This window comes from Chiloscyllium plagiosum, unplaced genomic scaffold, assembly GCF_037043375.1.
Source record: "Chiloscyllium plagiosum isolate Xiang-an unplaced genomic scaffold, Cpla_swu_hap1 HiC_scaffold_27, whole genome shotgun sequence".
In the NCBI taxonomy this organism is placed as follows: domain Eukaryota; kingdom Metazoa; phylum Chordata; class Chondrichthyes; order Orectolobiformes; family Hemiscylliidae; genus Chiloscyllium; species Chiloscyllium plagiosum.
In genome coordinates, this window is record NW_028270165.1 from 48,192,026 (window position 1) to 48,204,410 (window position 12,385).

The 12,385-nt window shown below is 45.5% G+C and overlaps 1 protein-coding gene and 1 non-coding gene across 2 annotated transcripts in view; one reads left to right on the forward strand and one right to left on the reverse strand.

Moving 5' to 3' along the window:
* Nucleotides 1-12,385, forward strand: part of LOC148143931 (uncharacterized) — a 138,339-nt gene that overhangs the window by 61,980 nt on the left and 63,974 nt on the right. The gene's annotated exons all lie outside the window — the stretch shown is intronic.
* trnan-guu (transfer RNA asparagine (anticodon GUU)) lies at nt 11,871-11,944 on the reverse strand. Its single transcript has one exon. It is a non-coding gene; the product is annotated as a tRNA-Asn (tRNA).

The window sequence follows — 12,385 nt, forward strand, 5'->3', positions numbered from 1 at the left end:
GTCCCCAAGTTCAACCTGAGCCCCACCCCGACCCTCCCCCATCCCAGTAACTCTGTTGACAGCCTTCATGTCACATTTAAAACGAGGATCGATAGATCCGTGATCAATCGGGGGATGAACAGTTACAGGAAAAGGGCAGGAAAGTGCATGTGGGGAATGTCGGATCAGCCACGATCCGACTGAATGGAGAAGCAGGCTCAAGGGGTTGAATGGCATTTTCCTGTTCCTATTTCTTATGGTTCTCGAGCCCTTACCTCTGAAACAGGTCCTGGCTTCAGTATGTGCCATTACTGAGAGTGCTGATGTACCCTTGTGTAATATCAACAACTTAGCTGCTGCTCAAACCTCTTGCTCCTTTGTTACCTCTAAACACAATATGCCAATGTGTTCAGGGGAGGCAATGGCCGAATTTATTGTCACCAGACTATTCACCCAGGTAATGTTCTGGGGTCCTGGGTTCAAAACCTGCCACGGCTGATGGTGGAATCTGAATTCAATATAAATCTGGAATTAAGAGTCTAATGATGAAACCGTTGTGGTTTGTTGTAAAAACTTCTCTGGTTTGCTGCTGTCCGAACCTGGTCTGATCTACATGTGATTTCAGATCCACTGTCAGCTGGTTGAATCTTCACTGCCCTTTCAGGCAATTCTTAAAGCTCACCTTTTTTAACAATGATGTTGCCAGAATGATTTATAGACGGCATAGGCTGGAGCTTTTTTTCACTGGAGTGTAGAAGGTTGAGGGTGGAGGTTATGGAGGTTTATGAAGTCATGAGGGACAAAGGTAAGGTGAATAACCAGTGTCTTTTCCCGAAGGGTAGGGGAGTTCAAAGTTTGGGAGTATATTTTTAAGATGAGAGGGAGAAGATTTGAAAAGGACGGGGTGGGGGGCAACGTTTTTTACATTGAAGGTGGTTCGTGTGTAGAATGAACTGTCAGAGGAAGTGGTGGATGCAGGTAATGTTACAATGTTTAAAATTATTTGGTTAAGTACACATGAGCCAAACACAGGGAGGTGGGTCTAATCTTCCCCCAGATATTCAAAGGGACAGCCAGTCAGAGGGGGGCAGCGCCACGCCTATCGTTGTTGTGTGGCATGTGTGACAGCTGCAACAAGACGTCCCAACTCCTGTGCTCAATGCTCTGACCAATGAAAGCAAGCATGCCAAAAGCCTTCTTCACCACCCTGTCTACCCACGACTCCATTTTCTGGGAGCTAATAACCCGCAACCCGAGATCTCTTGGTTCAAAATACTGCATATGAAACAGATTTGGTGCTTGTTGGTAGACGTTAATATTTGGTGCATATCTCTCCTCTAATTTGCTATCTTATCCTGAATGCCATCACTGATGAAGTCCAGTGTGCCAAAACCTGAACTTCAAAATCCCTCTGTTCAACTGCACTCAAGGTCCTACCATTCACCATGCAAATCCTACGTTGATTTGACGATACAGAATGTAAGACCTCATACTTAGCTATATTAAACTCCGTTTGCCAAATAACTTTAAACTTATGCAATCTAGTTTTGGACTCTCCCACCCCAGGTAAAAGACCTTTCCTATGTACCCTATCCATGCCCTCATGAATTTATAAACATCTATAAAGTCACCATTCACCCTTCAAAACTTCTGGGAAAATGACCCCAGTCGATTCAGCCTCTCCCTGTAGCTCAAACCCTCCAACTCTGCCAGCATCCTTGTAAATGTTTTCTGAACCCTTTCAAGTTTCGCAACCTCCTTCCTGTAGCAGAGAGCCCAGAATTGCATGCAGTATTCCAACAGTGGTGTAATCAATGTCCTCTCTGAAGAGGACTTTAAAAAATATAACTACAAGCAAATCAGGTTAGTTGGGCATGACTTTCCCATAGCAGTTTGTTTTGGCTGTCCTTCATTACTCTTTGTTTTTTTTCCAGTAATGAGAAAATATATTGTGGGATGTGATGATTGCGGGCACATCCAACTTTGCTCATTGTCCCTCATGGCCCTTGGACAGAGTAATTGTGACTACATGCTAGAAGGCAGTTGAGAGTCAGCCACATTATAGTAGGTCTGGAGTCACAAGGTGTGTGTGTGTGTCTGTGCGCGCACGCACGTACATACATGCAAGCAGGATTCATGAATGGTAGATTTCCTGCCCTAAAAAGGACAGTTTCAGGAGAAACGCAACAGTTCTGGTAGCATCTATGAAGAGACAACAGTGTTCCTGCTTTGATTTCAGTGGTCCTTCAAAACTTGGCTGGATTCAAAACATTAACTAGGTTCTCTCCACAGATGCTGCCAGACCTGCTGCGTTTCCCCAGCAATTTTGCCTTTTGTTGCTGATCTCCAACATCTGCAATTCATTATTTTAGTGAATAAATGTTTCCTGGTTGCCAGGACCGAGAGAAACTTTCACTTCCAGATCTCTTTATTAGTTGAACATAAATTCCACCAGCGGCCATGATGGGATTTGAATTTATGTTCTCAGAAGACCGAGATCTCTAGGTTGCTCAACCATTATCACTAGATCCCAATCTTCCCTTCAATGACAATATTCTCCTGACTATTTTCCTTTATTCATTCATCGGATGTCGCAGTTTGTCTCCCACTATTGTTCTGGTAAACATCAACTTCACTTTCCCGCTGTTCCCCATAATCCTCAATTCCCTTTCTGATTTAAAAAAAAACTTCTTAGTTTTGAATGCACTTAACAATCCAGGCTCAACAGCTGTCCTAAGCATGCAATCCCTTATTTGCAGGTTATTCCCTCTGGTTCGAAACTCACCCATAAGGGTAAACGTTCCCACATCTAGCCTGTCACGTCTCCTCAGAATCTTGTTTGTGACAATAAGGTAACATCGAAATCTTCTAACTTCTATTAACCACAGGCACAACCTATTCATTTCTCCTCGTAAGACATTATTTCCATCCCTGATATCATCCTGGTCAAACTTCTCTGGACTGCCTCCAATGCCGGTATATCTTACCTTAGCTAAAAGGCCCAAAACACTTCCCAGTGTCCAGTTGTGGCCTAATTGGTGTTTGGTTTAGGTTCACTATAACCTCCCTACTTTTATAGTCAATTTAAAAACCAACTGCCCATTTACCTTCCCTATTACTCAATGAACTTGGATGAAGTGTTCATGGATGCGAACTTGGAAATCCACCTATTCAGCAGCTTTCTCCATTTAACATTTAGCACTTTTCCTCCCGACAAAGTGCACAACCTCATTTTTCCACATTCTATTCCATCGGCCAAGGTTTTGCTCATTTGCTTAACCTGTCGATATCCCTCTCCATGTCATCCTCACCACCTGCACTCCAATCAACTGTCTCTACCGCAGTCTTAGCAATAGTACATTCACTTCACTTATCCAAGTAATTCATATCCATATTGTAAATAATTTTGGCCCCTGCACTGATCCCTGTGGCACATTGCTAGTTACAATTTGCGATCCTGAACATGCCCCTATCCCTACTGTATCATTGGTTAGCCAATCATCTGTCCATACGATTTGAGTGTCTCCAATATCATGTGTGTATCATTTGCTGTGCCAGAAGTCTTCCAAACTGTCCTTGAAAAAGTGGTGGTGAGCTGCCTCTTAAATTGCTTCACAAATATGATGTGGTCTATAATAAAGGTTCAGGAGCGAGTTCCAGGACTTTGATCAATAACATCGAAGCAATGCGGATATGTCACAGTTGGAATGTTGTGTTCACACTTATCTCCTCTTGCTGGTTGAAGTGATGGAGTGGAAGTTGCTCTTGAAGAGCCGCCACTCATATAATCAAGCCAGACAGACCGATTGTGGCCAGAGACTCTGCCATTTTGACTTCTCATCAATCTACATTCTTTCCATCCAAGTTTTAGTCCCATCAAGCTGCCACGCAATGCTGTTACGGCTACAGTAAACTATAATAACGTGAAGATCGCTGGGATGACTTTCTACATCCGACTGCAATATAAACACAGATCAATGTTTCCAGTTTTGGTGGAACAAAAGACATCGTATTGGTGGATAATTACAATTAGTGCAAACACAGCGAGCCATCGATAAATATTAATCCTGTTCACGTCAATGGCCAAATTTCAATTCAGAAACCAAGTGCACTTGGCTGCTTGTAACACAGACAACATGATAAAATGGCTCATAGGAGGAGAAATGGGGCATTGAGGAGGAGTGAAATGTTTGCTTTTGGTCACCTCCACAATTGTTAGAAAAACAGGTTGAAAGAATTCTTAAAAGGTGGCTGACGTAGTGGTGTGGCATAACACTTCAGACAGCGCAAAGTGGAAGATCACTTTCTAGTGGAAGAAAAAGACATATCTTATTTCTGAAAGAACTGGAAAACAGAAGAGGGGATGAAATCTGAATTGGGAGCTATTTCCTATTTGTTGAGGATGTTGCTTCATCATAGTCTTGGTTTAGCTCTTCATCAGGAATAAAGGGCGCCCCAAGGGGGCTGAGAGATAAATGGGAAAGAAGTGGGGCTGGAGGGAAGTTAGTTGGGAATGCAATAGGTAGATGGAGGTAGGGATTGATGGTGATAGGTCAGAGATGAGAGTGGAGCAAATAGGTGAGAAGCAAGGTGGACAGGTATGACAGGTCAAGAGGTTGGTCTTGAATTGAAAGGATGGATCTGGGACAAGGTGGGGGAGAGGAAATGAGGAAACTGGTGAAATTACATTGATCCCATGTACTTGGAGGGTCCCAAGTCAGAAGATGAGGTGATTTTCCTACCAGTGTCGGATAGCAAGAGTTTGGCAGTGGAGGAGGCCCAGGACTTGAATGTCCTTTGTGGAATGGGAGGGGGAGTTAAAGTGTTCAGCCACAGGGCCGTCGGTCGCTTAGTTTCAGTGTCCCAGGGTTGTTCCCTGAAATGTTCCGCTAGTTGGCGTCCAGTTTCCCTAAAATGGATGAGATCATATTGCGAGCAATGGGCATAATCTTATAAATAGATTGCATAAACCGTAGCCTGCCAGAGTTATTTTATTTTATTAAATTAAAGAAATTTTTAAGTAAATTGGGTGACTGCATGAAACGGTTTATTGGTCAGATTTGAGTCATCACCCCCAAATGAGACAATGCCATGAATATCAGTGAACTGCTCTTTTTGTTAAAAACCACAAGTTCTTGACGTATTTTCACAACTTACTGGTATTCACACCTGCACATTCAATGTCAAACCCTGACATCAGAAATGAAATTACAGCATTAATTTTGACTTACAATATTCGAAGAAACAAATTAATAGCACACAGTGAATACCAAGTCTGATTAATATTAAATTAAATTTGACCAAAAAACCATAAAATCAAGATGGGAGATAAGAAATGGGGGAAGGGCAGAAGGCAAGAAATGCAGCATCATAGAAGGTGCTCCTCCAGGGAGTGTATTTTACCAGCTACCACTGCTAAATATAAACACTCTGATATGATCATCCGGTTTTAATGTAAACCATAGCCCCATACAGTAGGTACCATTTAAATGAGTTAATAGATACAAGCCTTAAGCAAATCCAGCCCCCAGCCTCACACCCCGCTTCTTGGAACTTGGATCTTCCTCCAGCTCTGGGGGGGTTGTTGAACTTCTGGGCTCCAGCTGCCACTGCCACTCCTCCACTGAAGAAGCTTTGAGAAGTAAATGCAAAGGCAAGATCCAGAACAGAGCACCTTTGCAAAGGAAAGCAGCTCAAGGAGACATTACACGGTTTTGACCCACCGACCTTTGTGTAATGTGCCCAGCACACTCACGCAGCACTACTCTGCTTCTGTGCTCCATAAGCTGGATTGTAGATCATTCAAAAGTAGGTCCTATATCCCTGATTACATCGGTACACAAGGCAGTGAAGAAAGGTTTCAGCACACTGGCCTTCATCAATTAGGGAATTGAGTACAGATGTTGGCAAGTTATGTTGTAGTTTTCCAGGACGTTGATGAGGTTGCACCTGGAATATTGTGATCAGTTTTGGTCCCCTTGGTGTTCTGACTTCTGACTTCTTCAACTCTGGGTTTGTGTTGAACCTGATGGGATACTTTGTGCAACTCAGCATGTTTAAACAGTATCTCTCAGAGGGATTCATTTGAAAATTTTCAGGAGTTGAGCGCAACAAGATTGAACTATTCAAAGTTACTTGGACTCTATTTTAAAATTACATCAGGACCAGTAGTCAGAGACACGTACAGGATGGAAACAGACACTTCGGTCCAACTTGTCCATGCTGACCTGAAATCCTAAATTAATCTAGTCCCATTTGACAGCACCTGACCCATATACTCTGGCAGCTCATTTCATGTATCTACCACCATGTGCATGAAGACGTTGTCCCTTTAATATATTTCATCTCTTACCCTAAACCTAATCCTCTAGTTCTAGACTCCCCCATCCCAGGGAAAAGACCTTGTCTATTACCCTGTCCATGCCCCTCATGATTTTGTAACCTCTATTAGGTCACTCCTCTGCCTCCGATGCTCCAGTGAAAACAGCCCCAGCCTATTCAGCCTCTCCATGCAGCTCAAATCCTCCAAACCCCAACAACATTCCTGTAAATCGTTTCTCATAGAGAAGTCAACGTTTCAGTCCTGAAGAAGGGTTAATACCCAAAGCGCTGACTACTCCATATTCTGGTGCTGCATGGCTTGCTGTATTCTCCCAACCTCCTGCTTGCCTACTTCGGGGTGCAATATGTAGTGGATCAGTGGTTACCACTGCAGCCTCACAGCACCAGGGGCTCAGGTTTGATTCCAGCCTTGGTTGGCTGTCTGTGAGGAGTTTGCACTTTCTCCCAGTGTCTGTGTGGGTTTTCTGTGGGTGATCCTGCTTTCTTCCATAAACCAAAGATGTTCAGGTCATGTGGATGAGCCATGCTTAATTGCCCATAGAGTTAGGTACATTAGTCAGAGGGAAATGGGTTTGGATGGGTTACTCTTCGGAGGGTCGGTGTGGACTTGTTGGGACAAATGGCCTGTTTCCACACTGAAGCTAATCTCATCTGCGCTACTTTTGTCACTAACGAATGGCAGAGAAGAGTCGACGGGCCGAATGGCCTAACTTCTGCTTTGATGGTCTTGCGGTCTTAGGTTTCTCTGGATCATTTCATTTGGCAATGTGCAGTCCCTGGCTCAATGAGCGGCAGTGTCCACTGAAAGCAAAGTTCATAGGATGGTTAAACTCCTACAATGTGAAACATATTCTTCAGCCCAACACGTCTGCACTGATCTTCCGAAGGATTAACCTACTCAGATCCATTTTCCTACCCTCCATAAATTGCACACAGACCCCCAAGTGTGAAATTATTCCTGGGTTCCTGGTGCCATGAGGCAGCAGTGCTAACCCTGAGCTACCATGGGGATGTGGTTGTGGGGTGTAAGGGAGGCAATTGCAGTCCAGCAGAAAACAAAAACAGCCCACCTACTCTCCCACTGCACACTGTCAGGAGATTCATTCCTGCGGGGGGTAACCCAAGGCAGCGTCACCAGTGGGATCTGATTGCTGCCCCCGCTGATGCTTCCGCAAGTTGGAGGAAAACATGAACCTATTCCCACACTCGGGCCAGCTGAAGGGCCTCTCCCCGGTGTGAACACACTGGTGTTTCAGTAGGGCGGAGGAATTGCTGAAGGCCTTCCCGCACTCAGGGCAGCAGAATGGCCTCCCCGCCTCCGCCACCGCCATCGTTCCCCCGTGTGGACCAGCTGGTGATTCATCAGTGTGGAGGAGCGTGTCAAGGCCTTCCCACATTCGGGGCAGGAGAACGGCCTCTCCTCGGTGTGGACCCACTGGTGTCTCAGCAGGCGGGAAGAACTGCTGAAGGCCATCTCGCACTTGTTTGGAGAACAGCCTTCCCCGGTGTGGACCAACTCGTGCGTCAGCAGGGCAGAGGAATCACTGAAGGCCTTCCCACATTCAGGGCAGCAGAAGGGCCTCGTCCCCTCTGTGGACCCATTGGTGATTCAGAACCCTTTCAAATTTCACAATATCATTCTGATAGGCGAGAGACCAGAATTGCACACAATATTCCAGAAGTGGTCTAACCAATGTCCTCTCCAGCCACAACATAACTTCCCAACTCAAATACTCAGTCAGAGGATTACGAAAGCTTTCAAACCCCACAGAAAACAAACAGGAATGAATGGAGGGACAAACCGAATTTTTGAGAGTCAGCTTGGAAGCATCAATGAGAAATCGGCGGACTGGGTTTATTGGGGACCCGTTCTCCTTAAATGCATTATATACGTATTTCTTTTCTCTCCTTCGTAGTTTCTCTGTGCTGCGGTGTGTAGTGGCTCGTTGAAATAATGTCCTGATACAGCTTCGTTTGTGGATGTTGGGATGATTGCTTCTGTGGTTAAGTATTTGGTTTGTGTGTGTTGTTTTTCTGTCGATGCTAGTTTGAAGTTCCCCATTGACTGTTCGCTCTACTGTGACATCTAGGTATGGCGCTTTGATGTTGTTCTCCTCCTCTTCAAACCAGGAGCCCCCTTCAGGCCAGAGTCTCACTACTTGGAACACCAATATACAGACTCGTCAAAGGCATCCACTGAAGACTAAAACACCAAGTCGAAGATTCACGCCACTCCAGTTATTCCATCCAAGAATTCCTGAACACCAAAGACACTAAGATAGAAGAGGATGGAATAATGCTGTCCTTTGACATAACAGCCCTGTTCACATTCATTAACATCAACGTGGCCAAAGAAAACTGAAGACACTACTCGACGAATCGAAGACACAAACACAGCACCAACTTCATCAGCAAAGATAGCACTGTTAACCTCGTGGAAATGTGCATTACCACCCACTTCATATTCAGTAACAAGCCCTCCAAACAAATCAACGAAACACCCATGAAACCACCAGTGTCAGGATTCCTAGCAGAAGCAATAATGCAGAGACTCGAACAAACAACCCTTCCAACGATCCAACCCAAACTTTGGGTCCGCTACAGCGATGACACTTTTGTCATCAGAAAATGAAACAAATTACAGGAAACCTACAACACCATCAACAATCTCCTTACTGGCATAAAATTCACAAAAGAGGAGAACAACAACAAAGTGCCATTTCTCGATGTCACAGTAGAGCGAATAGTCAATGGTAAATTCAAAACAGCCTCTACAGGAAAACAACGCACGCAAACCAAGAACTTAACGACAGAAGCAATCACCCCTACACATACAAACACATCTGAATCAGGACACTATTTCAACGAGCCACTACACACTGCAGCATCCAGGAACTACGAAGATCAATAAATAACTGTGCAGCGCTTTTAAGAAGAACGGGCAACCTATAAACCCCATGAGAATTGCTTCCCTGACCGGGAATCGAGCCCAGGCCGCAGCGGAGAAAGCGCCGAATCCTAACCACTAGACCACCAGGGAGAGGCTGAGGTGGCTGACAGTTCGACTGAAAATTTCTTCCCTGCTCGGAAATTAAATCCGTGCCATGGTCGTGAGAAGGCTTTCACCTGTGCATCCACCAATGTCATTTCTTGTATCCATTGCTCCTGATGCGGTCTCCTCTACATTGGGGAGACTGGCGACTTCTCGCAGAGTCAAGTCACAGAGCTTGAGGGAACATCACCAGGACACCCACACCAATTAACCCCATCGCCCTATGGAACAACATTTCAACCCCCCTCCAACTCTGCCGAGGACATGCAGGTCCTGGGCCTCCTCCATCGCCGCTCCCTCCCCACGCGATGCCTGGAGGATGAACGCCTCATCTTCCGCCTCGGATAAATTCAATCCCAGGCCATCAATGCGGACTTCACCAGTTTCCTCATTACCCCTACCTCCACCTTACCTCAGTTCCAACCTTGCAGCTCAGCTCTGTCCTCATGACCTATCCTACCTGCCAATCTCCCTTCCCACCTATCCGCTCCACCCTCTTCTCTGACCTGTCACCTCCATCCCCACCCCCATTCACCTATTGTACTCTTTGCTACCTTCGGCCCAGCAACCCCCAATTTATCTCTCTATCCTGGAGGCGTGCTGCCTTTATTCCGGATGAAGGGCTTTTGCCAGAAACGGCGATTTTCCTGCTCCTCGGAAGCTGTCTGACCTGCTGTGCTTTTCCAGCACCACTTTGATCTAAACTCTGGTTTCCAGCATCTGCAGTCCTCACTTTTGCCGAACCAATAAACCCAGTGTACCGATTTCACATCAACAAACTGACACATGCAGACACAACGTCTGCAGAAACCCTAGCCACATTACTTTACATTAAAGACATCTGTGAAATGGTGTCCAGACAACTCAACCCTCTCAGCATCATGGTAGCCCACAAACCTACCAACACACTTGAACAGCGGCCAATGAACCTGAAATACCCGATAAAAACAACCAGCAAACGAATGTTATTAACAAAATACCATACAAGGAAATATATACATGAACTCTGCCGCACAGTTCTCTGTGGCAAGAAATGCTGGACTGAGATAAGGAAGATTTTTTTCAGCCAAAACGAATCGGCACTGACTGGACAGCCATTTAAAATCAACGCTGTCAGCCCAGGATGAAAGATCCGAAGGGATGAACAGTTTTCTTATTTCCTGAAGATTTACAAAGCTGAGACTGGGTTTTGGTGTTTGTTCCCTTTCCACTCCCAGGAGCCGCAGTGGTTGGGACTGTGAGTTGGGGAAAGTGGGGAAAGTGAAATGTGCGCATGAGCAGCTTCTCCTCCTCTGACAGCGCTGTGACGTGACTCTGATGTTCTCAGGGACACTTACTGACGCGAGACAGTGAAAAGAGTCTCGTTCCTGCAGATCAGGAATTCAAACCTTATGCCAGCTTCAGGACAATGAGAAAGAATAATTGGGGTGTGTGAAGAAGCTGTGAGCTGCATTTCAAACAGGTAGGTGGAGTCATATGCGTCATCCATTGCGCCCCTGGCACTGAGCGTACCTGACCCCGCCATGCTGCAGAGTTCTGACGTTAACACGGACATGCGCAGCAATGGGAACATTCACAATGTGAACAGCCAAAGATAATCACCGTCGTTGCTTCCCTTCCATAGTCCCAACTTTGTGAAGCAGTATCTTTCACTGGCAAATAAAACACATTAATCCTCAGGTGCCTGCTTCATTTCGATCACGACTTCATGCCCCTCACTGTTCTCGTCTCATTTCCAAATGCTTGGCTCATATCCACAAAAGCAGCTCTGTGGGTATCTGCTTATTCCACCCTGTCAGGCAGTGGGTTGCAGATTCCCGACCAGTCCCAATGTGATTGAAATATTTCAACTCCTCCACTGATTTGCATCTTTAAAAAAAACCGTCTTAGCAATCTCCCTTTCTTTCTGACGGTAGTTCTCAACTGTAGTCGGCAGGGTTCACACCTGCGTGGGGAAACCGCAATGGTTTTGATGTCCATCGCATTCACCACTCGGCCCACCAATACAGAACCACACTGACAGCTTCATTTCCCAGGTCTCTCTGCCTGTGGAGCTGTGAAAGAGTGAATCATTGCAGAGTTTGTTTGAATCCAATCACTTCACAGGTTTCGAAAGGGTTAAATATCTGCAAATGGCGAGTCTGGGTCTTTCATCCCGAAAGATGACATGGACATTCAGTTAAAAACAAAACCGGAAATTGCAGGAGCAACTCAGCAGGTCAGGCAGCATTTGTGGAAAGAGAATCAGAGAAAACCTTTTTGAGAATTCTTTTTGTTTCCTTATCCAGGTACAGCCAAACCTGCTGAGTTTCTCCAGCAGTTTCTCTTTCTGTCTCGGACTGTCAGCATCCACAGTCTTTTATGTTAGAAATTCAGTCAATTCAGAAACCCCTCTGTGCTTCCTCAGTGGAGAAGATTTCCGTTCGAGAAACATTTTCCTGACACCATTAAAAACGCGCAGCCAAGAAAGCGGTAAAAGCGAGAATAGCAAGCACTCCGTCTCTGGGTGGTCTCGAACCACCAACCTTTCGGTTAACAGCCGAACGCGCTGACCAATTGCGCCACAGAGACAGACCCGAAAACCGCATGCACAGTCTCTTTGAGAAAGCTGCTATTCAATTCATAATTCAACATGACCCGCCCAGAATTACCATTGTCTTCTGTCAGTTTTACTTATCCATAATAAAGCCTTGGACATTCGTAGTGGAGACATGGGGACAGTCTGATCCCACCATCTGCAGGCACATCCATGTCACGAGGAACTAGCCCTTTTACACCGGGGACATCGCCCTCCGAGCCTTTCAGTGTATTGCCTCTTCCCGTATTTTCTCATTGGTCCCGAGTCGAGAAGAGGTTTAAATTCCTGATGTGCAGAGAATTCTTTCAATGTCTCAGATCAGTTCATGTCCCGAGAATATCAGAGTCAATCTCCCGGCCTCTTAAACAAGGGGACGGTGTCTGGACTGTCGCTGCTCAGTCGGACAGTTCATTCCTTCATTCTCCTCTAATTCC